The following is a 12,338-nucleotide window of genomic DNA, read 5'->3' as shown; positions in this document are numbered from 1 at the left end:
GGTATGGTGTTTTAATTCGACTTATTTGGGATGGATAATGAGGACTCGATAAAACAGGAAGTTGGTAGGTTTACGGGTTCCCTGGATATTCAAATATGTCAACTACGTGGGGAATAGGAGAAGATATTTTGCTGGATTCATATCTGTCGAATCAGGGAGAGTTTTGGAAATTCTGAAGCCGCGTAAATAAAAAAAACAACTAAGAGACGCGTCAACAAGGAAATAAAAAAGGCCGAGACTTGAGGGGAAGGAAAAGGGATTTAATCGAGTTATTTTCTCATATGTAGTGTATAAATAGTTGAGGAGAGTTCCAGAAAACAAAACGAACAGTATGGGGTAGTTTAGAGAACCACAGGAGACAAAAATCACGAGTTGCAGGAAAACTATTTTGCTGGTCCTGCTGAAGAACACGAAGAACATCAACCCACGCCCAACTGTCGCAGAACACTGTCGTTGTTCTACAGCACTTCGCTTCTATCGTTCCTGTAGCAGTCTTATTCCTTCTGTTTCTCTTGTAACAGTCCATCTGCAACACACATAAACGTTGTGATTGAACTGTTTTACTCCCTTCGAGTTTCTTCACCTTTGAAAACACCTTTTGAGCAATGGAAAAATATTTTGAACCTGTTTTTGATATGAGGAGCTAAACCCCATTGCTGAGGCGATAGAGGAAGCTATTTTTCCAATAAAGAGTGGTATTTTCTATTTATCTTATTTATTACAATTATTTATATGATTATTTGCCTTGTTTGAGAATTGTTTTAATGATTTTTATTCAATAATTGTGATTTCCATTGATGGTATATGCTTGGACTTAGGTTTTTGATATCCCATGCTTTTGATTTACACTTGTTATTTTAAAAATCTACTTGTTGTAACATCTTAGAATCAAATTAAACGAAAAAATTGAATAAATATAAATATTGGATTTAAATCACTTTGAACTTGGAAAATAGTGGAATGTTAGCCTCAGTGTTCTTTTAATATTGATAACAACATCATCTTTGTTTGAGTTTTCTATTTTTCTTTTAGAATTTAAGTCTATATTTTATTCTTCGCAAGTCTGAGAATCGAACCACTTTTATCAATATCTACAATCCCATCAATTTTTGGCGCCGCCGACGCGGATTTGCTTTTAGGGTTTTTAGACTTCGTTTTCTTTTATTATTTTTTTATTTTTTTATTTTTTAGGTTTTTATTATTTTTGTTCTTTTTTACGTTTTTGGGTATTTATCTTTTGTCTATAGGTTTTGGATCATAAAGCGAATTGAGCCAAGGAGTTTGGTGATTTCGTAAAGACTGGAACTTAAAGCATAAAGACTTGGAGCGAAAGCTTAAAGCGAAAAGAACGGAGAAGAAGACAATTTCTTTTTAGATATTTTATTTTATTTTATTTTATTTTTTTTAGGGTTTGTTTATTTTTCTTTATAAAAAAAAGAGAGAGAGAACTGTATTAGGATTTGTTATTTTTGTAATTTTTTCTTTTCTTTTTGGACACTTGGACATTAAACTTTGGACATTATTATTTTTAAACCCTAAGGAAGGGTTGGTTTAAATATAAACTGTGTGCATAGAAGGACGGTGATTACGATATCGCCTCGGCCCCTCGGGTTCGAACATGACATAGGAGTCGTGGCCCGAGTCGACTTCAGCGGTTCTTCGCCCGTCTGGTACGGGAGGTAAGTTTTTCGAAACACCCGCGAATCCCCTGTCAGCGGGTTTATTGTATTCCTTCGTTTGCATATATGCTGAGGACTTGAAAACGGCTGCTTTAATTTCCTAGTAAAGGGCAAGGACTGGCCATACAAGATAAGGGTTCTGATTTCATCACCGTTCTCTTCTTGCCCGCCTTAGGAAAACGAAACCAAACGCGAACCTAAGCCTAAAATTTTGACTAGAACGAGACCTATAGGGTAACGAGCTTAATAGGAAAGTCATTCGAAGAATATTGGTTACTCTTTTGAGCATACTTCGAAGTTCTTGAAGGTTTTTGTGAGTTGAATGCGTGATTGCGCCTCCTTGTAACCGGTGAGGCCTTGGGTATCAAAGATCCACTAAGCTTCCCTCTCCTCGATTCAACTTACTTTGACTCGGATTGATTCCAGAGGGGTTTGCTCAGATTGTAACAAGTTTCCTTTTCGAAAGAATAGAAGCTGGTCTAGAAACAATCTAAGTGGAGCCATCATGCTTTTTGTTTGCTAGAAATTTAAGTTTGATTTGGTTGAGTCAGCCTTGTTTTGTGTTTGCATAGAATTCCCTACCTTATTCTGTTGCATGCCTGAACGTAAAAGAGACGCCCTAGATAGATTTGTTAAAGAGAAACCTAGTAGTTCTAAGCGTCTTGATTACCTCAATTTAGAAAGTCTGATTCGTGAAGATTCCGTTTGTGAACGTCCGTTTTAGGAAAGAATCCCTGATAGTCCAATAGCGCCAGAAATGGCAAATTTGAAAGCCTTGTTGAATCCTACTAGGAATACTCGTCCCTCGTGTATCAGGTTACCTAAAACTGAAGCAAATTATGAACTTAAGCCTGGAACCTTACAGTTGCTCCCAATATTTTTAGGAAAATAAAATGAAAACCCCTATTTCCATGTTAGGGACTTTGAGGAAATTTGTAGTACCCTGAAAATTAGAAACCTTGATGATGATGCTTTAAAACTCAGGTTATTCCCCTTCTCCTTGAAAGATAAAGCCAAGTCGTGGCTGTATAGTTTGGCTTCCGAATCATAGTTTGGCTTCCGAATCAATTGAAACCTATGAACAACTTACATCTTCCTTTTTGAACAAGTTTTTCCCTAGGCACAAAACCTCGTCTATTAGGACGCAAATCTGCACGTTTACACAACAGGAGGGAGAATCTTTGTATAGGTACTTGGAAAGGTTCAATGATTTATTAGCCCAATGTCCTCATCATGGTTTAGAAAAGGTTAGGTTAGTTCAGATCCTTTATGAGGGTTTAGATTATCCCACCACAACTACAGTAGAGTCCATGTGTACAGGTGGGTTTGAAAACCAAACAGTTGATGATGCGATTACATATTTGCATGAAATCGCCGAAAAGACCCAACAGTGGGAAGCAATAGGGTACCCCAGAAAATAATTCTTCTAGGCATAGGAAACATTAATAGGGTAGAAGGAAACTTTGAATCAGATGCAAAAATAGCTGTTATAGCGAAAAGTTTAGAAGCTTTAGAAGTGGGTCACACTAGTGGTAGATTGGAGCCTTTTTAGGAAGGCCAGAATAATGAAGAGCAAGTAAATGCTCTCTATAATAACACTAGGTATGATAACCGTCAAAAGTTTGACCCATATTCAGAAACCTATAATCCTGGTTGGAGAAACCATCCGAACCTTTCATGGTCTAAGGGCCAGAGTCAAGGTCAGTTTAGTAATTCTAATGCTCCCCCAGGTTTTGGTTACACTAAGAATTTATCAGGCCCAGAAAACAAAACGACTAGCTTAGAGGAATCTATTAAGATGTTAGAAAAAACTCAGGATATGTTAGCACATATCCAAATTAGTTTTCAACAGGAAACCAAGCAGAACTTTCAAACTAATGCTCAGAGCCTTGCTAAGCTAGAACTTCAAGTCGGCCAAATAGCTAAGACCTTAAGTGAGAGAGATAACGGAAGTCTCCCTAGTCAGACTACCCCCAACCCTAGAGGAGTTCATGAAGTAGGTGCAAAACCATCGAATCAATTGAATGCTATTAGAACCCTTAGGAGTGGTAGAGTAGTAGACAATAAGGTAACCATGCCCGATAGTTAACATACTGTAGTTCACCCCTCAGGATCTCATCCCTCAGGACCACTAACTGAGGGGACTGATAAAATTTCCGATGATGACATTTCGGTTCCTAAGAGGTCTGATTCTGTGCCTAGAGCCCCATTTCCCCAGCTATTAGCATCAACAAAGAAGGAATCAAACTTATTGACATATTGGAGGTTTTTAAGCAAGTTACCATAAACCTTCCTTTATTAGATGCAATTAGGCAAATTCCTGCTTATGCCAAGTTCCTTAAGGATATGTGTACGCGAAAGCGAAAACTTAGCGTCCATAAGAAAGACTTTTTAGCTAGTCATGTAAGTTCAATCATTCAGAACACTACCACTCCAAAGTACAAAGACCCAGGTTCCCAAACCATTGCTTGTACAATAGGTAAACACCGGGTGGAAAAAGTTTTACTTGACTTAGGAGCCAGTGTGAACTTAATGCCGTACCATGTGTACTTACATCTAGGACTTGGTGAGATGAAACCTACTCAGATAACATTGCAGTTAGCTGATAGGTCTGTCAAAATTCCTCGTGGTGTCATAGAGGATGTTCTGATTGAGGTTGATAAATTTATTTATCCAGTAGATTTAGTTGTTCTAGATACTCAACCTGTTCAGGATCCTAGTGCTCAAATACCGGTGATTTTAGGTCGCCCATTTTTAGCCACAGCTAACGTTGTCATCAACTGTAGGACCGGACTTATGAACATATCCTTTTGTAATATGACCACGGAACTAAATGTCTTTAATGTTAATAGACAACCTTCCGATGATTTAGAAGAAGTGAATATGATTAGCACTTTAGTTCAGGATCTAACTCAGGATAATTGGGACGACACTTTATTTGGTGATTCCTTAGATGAACTTGATGAGGAAATTCTCTTAAGTCAGTTAGGTGACCAAACTTTTGAACTAGAAGAATCTCTTGAGTACTTTAAAGACTCTACGGACCCTGAGATTCAAGCCATAGTGCTAGGCTTTACGGAGAGTAGTGTTGACCCTAAGTTTGGGGGTAATGAACTAGAAGAAGCTCTTGAGTATTTTAAAGACTCTGAGGATCCAGAAATTCAAGCAATAGTTAGAGGTTTGTCCAAGAATACTGACTACCCTAAGTTTGGGGATAGTAATGGTCAATTATATCCATTAGAAGTCCCTAACTTGGGATTCGAGCCTAGTGTACCTGAGGTATTACTTGAGTCACTTCCGACTCCGCAACTGGATTCTCCTGATATTGTCCAGGAGGAAATTATAAAGACTTGTTGTTCGAATGAGTCAATTTTTCAAGACACTCATATGAATCCTAAATGGGCACAACAGAAAAACCAAGTTGTCTTGCAGGAAACCTTGGATAAGGATGTGCTATGTCTGTTCATTTTTCTGATTTGGTGCAGTTGTCTGATAATTGTGGCAATTTTATTTGCTTTTGTTGACCCACAGTTGTTTCGACTATTGATATATGATTTGAAAGGTAATTAGCCATTTTGTGGTATTGACGTCTGGCTGAAGACTTTAAATTTAGCACTTCTTGGGAGGTAACCCAACATTCATGCGACACGATAATATCTTTCCTTATCTCTTTTGTTTCAAATGGTAACAGTTTCTCCTTGTTCATGCTTTTAATTTTATATTTAGAACATTGAGGACAATTTTAGATTTAAGTTTGGGGGTATGGGAGAAACTTTTTAGCTGCAGTATGAATAAATAAACTCCGGAACCTAGAAATTTATGCATATTGAGGATTGCACTAACTAATCTAAGTGGATGGAAGCATTTTGATTGTAGGAGTTGAGGAACCAATCTGATTAGATGGAAACATCTAAAGAGTTTATTCATAAAAGCGCAGAGCTCAGTTGTTAGGAATAGCATGATAGTTTCACCATATCTCGTTGAGTCCTTTTCACTTCTTTTTTGATGTTGTTTTCTTTTTAAATAAGTTTCTAAGTGATTTGGTGGGGCTCACGATTCAAGTTGTTACCAATGCTAGGGTGAATTAGAGTGACTGAGATACCATGAAAAAAAAAAGTTAAAAAAAAAAATTAAAAAGAAAAAAATGAAGAAAAAAAAAGAAAGAAATTGAGACCAGACCATTTGACCAAAAGGAATAAATTCAATAAAGTCGACCACTGGTACCCTTGTATATGCCAGTGTGTTGATATTAGTCAGACTAGTATCTCAATCCATTAGGATAGGTTCATTTTGGCGGAGGCCTTCAGACAGATATGGGAAACGCCGTTCACTTAGTAAACATCAAAACCATCTATGTTTTTCTCTATATCTATCTTCTTGATCTATCCATATGATTAGTTTTAGCTCCGGATATTGATGTCCATAGTGCAGCTATCTGAGTAGAGCTCTGTCACTTTATATGAATTTTAGTATGCTTGAGTGCAAACTCGTGTACAACAATTGGAATTTCGCATCAGGGTACTTCCTCTTGTAGTCAATAAGTATGCCAACCAAGGAGATTCTTTAGTGCCTTCCAAGATTCTGCGTAGATAGTTAGGGTCTGGAGTAAAGATTTTGTGGGTATATCTCTGGTAAGCCCTCCCGAGACTATAACTCGGTCACTAGGGCCATCTAGGGGTTTAAAGGCTTATTGCATACGCTAAATGCAATCGACGATGCCTGCGTCAGTGAGTTAGGATTTTATTTTATTTTATTTTTGCTCGAGGACTAGCAAATAATAAGTTTGGGGGTATTTGATAGACACATTTTTGTGTCTGATATAATCTCAATTGTATATATTGTTAGTGCTCGATTTTGTATTTATTATGGCTTTTTGTGTCTTTGTAGGTGTTTTTGGAGAAATAAGCTTTTGCGGCGAAATTGCCTCGAAAAGTAGTGTTTGCGCCCGTGGGAGAAAATTACTATTCGGGCTCTCAGTTTGGATAAGGGGCACCTAAATTACTAAGGGGTGGCCACTTGCTATTCGCACCCATCAGCAGGATAAGGGGCAATCATCTTCTACGTTTCAAAATAAAGAAATTGGCGGTAGAAGGTTTTCATGCGACTGGAAGAGTTTGGATTCGAAATTGGACATGACTGAATGAGATTTAATTACCGGATCTAGTACAGATGGACTCTAATTGACTAAACAGGCCTGGTATGGTGTTTTAATTTGACTTATTTGGGTTGGATAATGAGGACTCGATAAAACAAGAAGTTGGTAGGTTTACGGGTTCCCTGGATATTCAAATATGGCAACTACGTGGGGAATAGGAGAAGATATTTTGCTGGATTCATATCTATCGAGTCAGGGAGAGTTTTGGAAATTTTGAAGCCGCGTAAAGAAAAAAAAAACAACTAAGAGACGCGTCAACAAGGAAATAAAAAAGGCCGAGACTTGAGGGGAAGGAAAAGGGATTTAATCGAGTTATTTTCTCATCTGTGGTGTATAAATATTTGAGGAGAGTTCCAGAAAAGAAAACGAACAGTTTGGGGTAGTTTAGAGAACCAGAGGAGACAAAAATCACGAGTTGCAGGAAAACTATTTTGTTGGTGCTGCTGAAGAACACGAAGAGCATCAACCCACGCCCAACTGTCGCAGAACACTGTCGTTGTTCTACAACACTTCGCTTCTATCGTTCTTGTAGCAGTCTTATTCCTTTTGTTTCTCTTGTAACAGTCGATCTGCAACACATATAAACGTTGTGATTGAACTGTTTTACTCCCTTTGAGTCTCTTCACCTTTGAAAACACCTTTTGAGCAATGGAAAAATATTTTGAACCTGTTTTTGATATGAGGAGCTAAACCCCATTGCTGAGGCGATAAAGGAATCTATTTTTACAATAAAGAGTGGTATTTTCTATTTATCTTATTTATTACAATTATTTATATGATTATTTTCCTTGTTTGAGAATTGTTTTAATGATTTTTTTTCAACAATTGTGATTTTCATTGATGGTATATGCTTGGACTTAGGTTTTTGATATCCCATGCTTTTGATTTACACTTGTTATTTTAAAAATCTACTTGTTGCAACATCTTAGAATCAAATTAAACGAAAAAATTGAATAAATATAAATATTGGATTTAAATCACTTTGAACTTGGAAAATAGTGGAATCTTAGCCTCAGTGTTCTTTTCATATTGATAACAACATCATCTTTGTTTGAGTTTTCTATTTTTGTTTTAGAATTTAAGTCTATATTTTATCCTTCGCAAGCCTGATAATCGAACCACTTTTATCACTATCTACAATCCCATCACGCTGAATATTTCGTTTCCCTCGAAATCCCTCTTGTGTACTCTTTTAAGCACATTGTCGTGAAAGTCTTGGAGACTTCTTGCCGCGTGAATTATCGAATTACAGTTTAATTGTTGCTTTCCTCGGTCTATCTCGATCCGGTATATTGGCTGATTCTCACGAGGTGGCGGGGGTGGCACATAACACTCTAGGAAATGCGCGAGTTTCCCTTGATCTATCAAGCGAAGTACAATTCGCCGAACGTTCCTGCAATCACCTGTTTGGTGTCCATGGAAGCGATGATACTTACAAAATTCATGACTTCGAGACCCTGGTGGGGGCTCTTTTCCGAAATTTGGTTGGGGCGGTATTTCCTCCGTCAGCACTATTGCCTCCCACACTTTTTCCACAGTTGTGTTAAGTCGTGGAAGTTTCACATCTTCAATGATTGGTCTATTGGGCCTCCTTTCCCCGTATATGGGTCACTGATTATTCCTAGGTTGGTATCCCGTATTGTAGCTTCGTGGCTCATAATTTCTTCGTTTTGAATCGTCAAACCTTTGTTGATCAATCCACTCCTGATCTCCACTCGATACAGCCACAAGCTTCGTTGGGACGGGAACTGCTGGCTCTCCCTTTCCTTGCCCGATTTTATCCTCTACTGCATGCACCACCCTTGGTAATAGCCTAGAATTCCCTTCTTTCACTGGGGCCAGCGTCATTTCGCTGACCTGCCTCTGCTTTTCCTCCAACGCTATGTATTCCTCCTGGTACTCCCTCAGCTCATTCATCGTTATCGAGTTTCGAATAATGAATATATGTGTATACAGCAGGTCCGTTGGGATCAAAGCATTCACGAAGGATAATATGAAGTTTCGTTCATCAACTCTCCCGGCTAACTCGCTGCACACGGTTCTCCATCTCGTGACCAACCCCAACAAGCTTTCTGTTGGCCTTCTCCTCAATTTGAACAGTGTCTCTATCCCTGGTCTCAACAAGTTTTTGCTTATGTACGTCGTCAATAATATCCTCTGATAATCTTTGAATGATGATATTGACTTTTCCGATAGTCCATCAAACCAGGCTAATGCCTCCCCTGTTAAGCTCGTGAAAAAATATCGACAAAGTACTGCGTCATTTCGTCCCCATTGCATCATCGAAAGGGTATATTGCTTCAAGTGTTTCACTACACTTTCCGATCCACTGAATATGCTTGCAAGCGTTGGTAATACGCATTTCTCTGGGATGTCCGTATGCATGATCTCATAGGTGAATGGCGATTTATCTGCTTCCTCTATTGTTTCTGCTAACTGTACTCTTCCACCTCTTCCTGAGTTATTAATTAAAGCCCTCATGTCTCTCAACTCGTTCAGGACTTCTTGGTTCAAGTTTCCTCCATCCTCCTCATGGTGGCGGCCTCTCATCACGCTAAGCCCCCCTTCGCCTCGTCGTCGCCTTTCCTCCTCGTCTCGGATAAGGTTCGCCCGACGTTGCAGTTCGTCCTCCTGCCTCTGTTCCTCCACATGTATTCGCCTCTGATCTTCCCATTGTGAGATCTCCAGTGCTCTTCTCAAGTCTCTTTCTTCGTCTTCGTTCGTTCGTCGTCTTCTTCTTCTTCTTCTTCCTCCTTCATCTTCCTCGTGGTCATATTTCCTTCGCCGCAGTTCATCTTCCTCCGAAGATACAGTGTTTTCTTCTGAATTTATGGCATTCATCTCCACGTTTTCGTTAAGTTGCCGGTTTTGTTGCCTCAACCTAGCATTATGCCTTTCCAACTGCACCTGTTGTTCCGCCAAGTCCCGGTCTCGGTCCCGTTCTCGTTCACGATGGAGCGTCTCCCTTAGCTGGTCCAACGTCATGTTTTCTTCTCTGATATTCTCTTCCATATCCTTGCTAGTCATCTCCTCCTCGAAAACGGTGTCTGTATCGGATGTGTGCACTGAACCTTCCTTGAGGCCATCTTCGTCCGTCTGCCGCTGGTTCTCTTCTCGTCTGCCTCCTACAGCTGATGTTCCGGCCCGCTCCATCATTCCTCTCCTCGCCTCTATACGTTTTCTTCTTCTTGTTGCTATCACATCCCTTGCTCGATCTGGTGTCCTGGCCATCTAACAATCTTCAACTTCCACGATCTTTTTCTGCTCTCCACGCGAAATTCCAAGATCTCTTCCTATTCTATGTCCCTAACCTTGTCTACGAATGTAAAAACTCAAGATCTACAATCCTAACTTAAAACAACTCGTTGGATCTATAATATCTACAATCTCTAAGACAACTTCTTTCCTTTTCTAACTCTTAGATGAGGATAAATCCCAATCTAAGTTCCTTGTTTCTGGACGCCAAAATGTGATTACTGGAAATCCAGCAACACACCCAAATTGAGAATATGCAAGATCTAAGACATAATAAACACTAGAACTTAAACTTATTTATTAATCTCAAGCAAAATACAAGTTACACTCGTGGGTTACAAGGAAACCCTAATCCCTTCTCCCAGCCTATGAATTACAAGGAAACCCTAACTCTCTCTCTCTTTCCTATGCTAGACCTTTCCCTCTCCAAAAGATCTCTCCTCCTTTACATTGTCCAAAGGTCTCTATTTATAGGCCTAAGCAACCTTAATGTCATACAACTCATATCATCTCGCCGAGGTTACTTTATGCTTCGCCCAGAGCATATTCCATAAAGTTTTTCCCCACCTTTCGCTGACTTCACGTGGTCTTTTCGGGACACCTGTCCCATTTCTCGCGCCCTACTGCTCCTACTTCGTGGCTTATCTTCTTCGCCAAGTAATCTTTTCGTGACTTCGCCTTATTATCTTGATGGTCCTTCTACTTTGTTCGGGGTGGAGAGTTATCTCGTGCTTGGGATTTGTATTTCGCCTTCTGATGTTGACTGATTTGACAGGTTACTGACACGGATCTTTGACTAGGATTCTTTACCTTATTTGGTATGACATGTGGCAATCTTATTTCGTATACCTACACTCCCGTTGTATTTAAAGAGAACTTGTTTAGAAAAACTACATATCATCAGAATGAATGAAGTTGAAGAGAGCCGGATTTGATGAGATGTTGGAGAAAACTAAAGGCTAATAATTTTGCAACATTTTTCTGAAGAAAATGAAATACGGTATCCTTTATGCTCGAGGGTGATACTTACGTTGATTAGGTGCAACATTTTTCTTATTCTCCTTACCCATGCAAATGGAAGTGTAAACCCGCCTTGGACGCTTGAAGTGGAATCACTTGCATTAAAGGTCTTCAAATTAGAAAATTGGCTACTCAGCTTATTTAGCTATTAGATCCTGAACATGATCATCATTATCGATCATTATCGGGGCATTGTTCGTCATTTTCAACTAATTGTCTTTTCATTATCTTGTTTGCAATCAGGCTGGAATGAGTAGTTGTATTCCGTCTTTGTTTTTTGTTTTCTGGAAAAAGGAGAGAAGAAATGTTCCCCCAGGGACGGGCCTGGCAATGGGCTAACCCGGGCTGTAGCCCATCCCTATTTTTAGCACAATAATTTTTTGTTATATGTAATTTTTTTTTTAAGTTGGTATTTAGCCCACCTGCATTTCTGATAAATCAATGTAATACTAGGCCAAATAATTGTTAGCCCATAATTTTGTTTAAAAGGGGTAAAAATTTCTTTCATCTATCAATTTATTTTCCCATTTTTCTTCCATAAACCATAAATCTCTTTCTTCAATCATATTTTGTGATTAATTTTATAGATTTTAATCTTTTTTATCCAGTATTTTATTAGGAAATCCAAGTTCACCACTAATTATGCAATTCCTTCGAAAAACTATTGTCGCATCCTACGGTCGCATAAACTGTCGATAACATCCTAGCTCTACCGTTGGAAGATTTCTGGGTTCATCTCTGGTTTCGCCTCAACATTTGTCTCATTAAAAGCTATTGCGCGTTTTTTAGACTTCGACATAGCATAGTATATCAACGTCGACTGTCGAGTGAGTACCTATAAACGTCCATAAAAATCCATTAGCTCATTATTTCAGATTCACGTGCAGAATCTTTTATCATGGTGCTCTTAAATTGTGGTATAGAGGCATGGGCGGAGCCAGGTTCTTGAGAGGGGTGCAAGAAAATAAATACACGGGAAAAATAAAAATGCTAATAAATTCTTCTTCTTTTTTTCCTTATACATCAAAAATTGTGTTACAGCCATGTAGTAGAGGTTGATAGCAACCAAACTACTACACACAAAGTGCAACCCAACGGGTAAGAGGTCTTGGAGGAGAATTATGCTTCATTTTGGATTATAGATATAAACATCAAAGATTTTGTGTGAGTACAACTGGTGTCAATCGATTACTAACTGCTGCTACTGATAACATTTAGAGTACAATAAT

General features: G+C 38.8%; 1 pseudogene; it reads right to left on the bottom strand.

The window, feature by feature from the left end:
• Nucleotides 1-2,819: 2,819 nt before the first annotated feature.
• On the bottom strand, nt 2,820-2,919 carry LOC113325568 (annotated as a pseudogene).
• Between the last annotated feature and the right edge of the window lie 9,419 nt (nt 2,920-12,338).

Source organism: Papaver somniferum, chromosome 11, assembly GCF_003573695.1.
Source record: "Papaver somniferum cultivar HN1 chromosome 11, ASM357369v1, whole genome shotgun sequence".
Classification (NCBI taxonomy): domain Eukaryota; kingdom Viridiplantae; phylum Streptophyta; class Magnoliopsida; order Ranunculales; family Papaveraceae; genus Papaver; species Papaver somniferum.
This window is presented reverse-complemented; position numbering and strand designations above follow the sequence as displayed.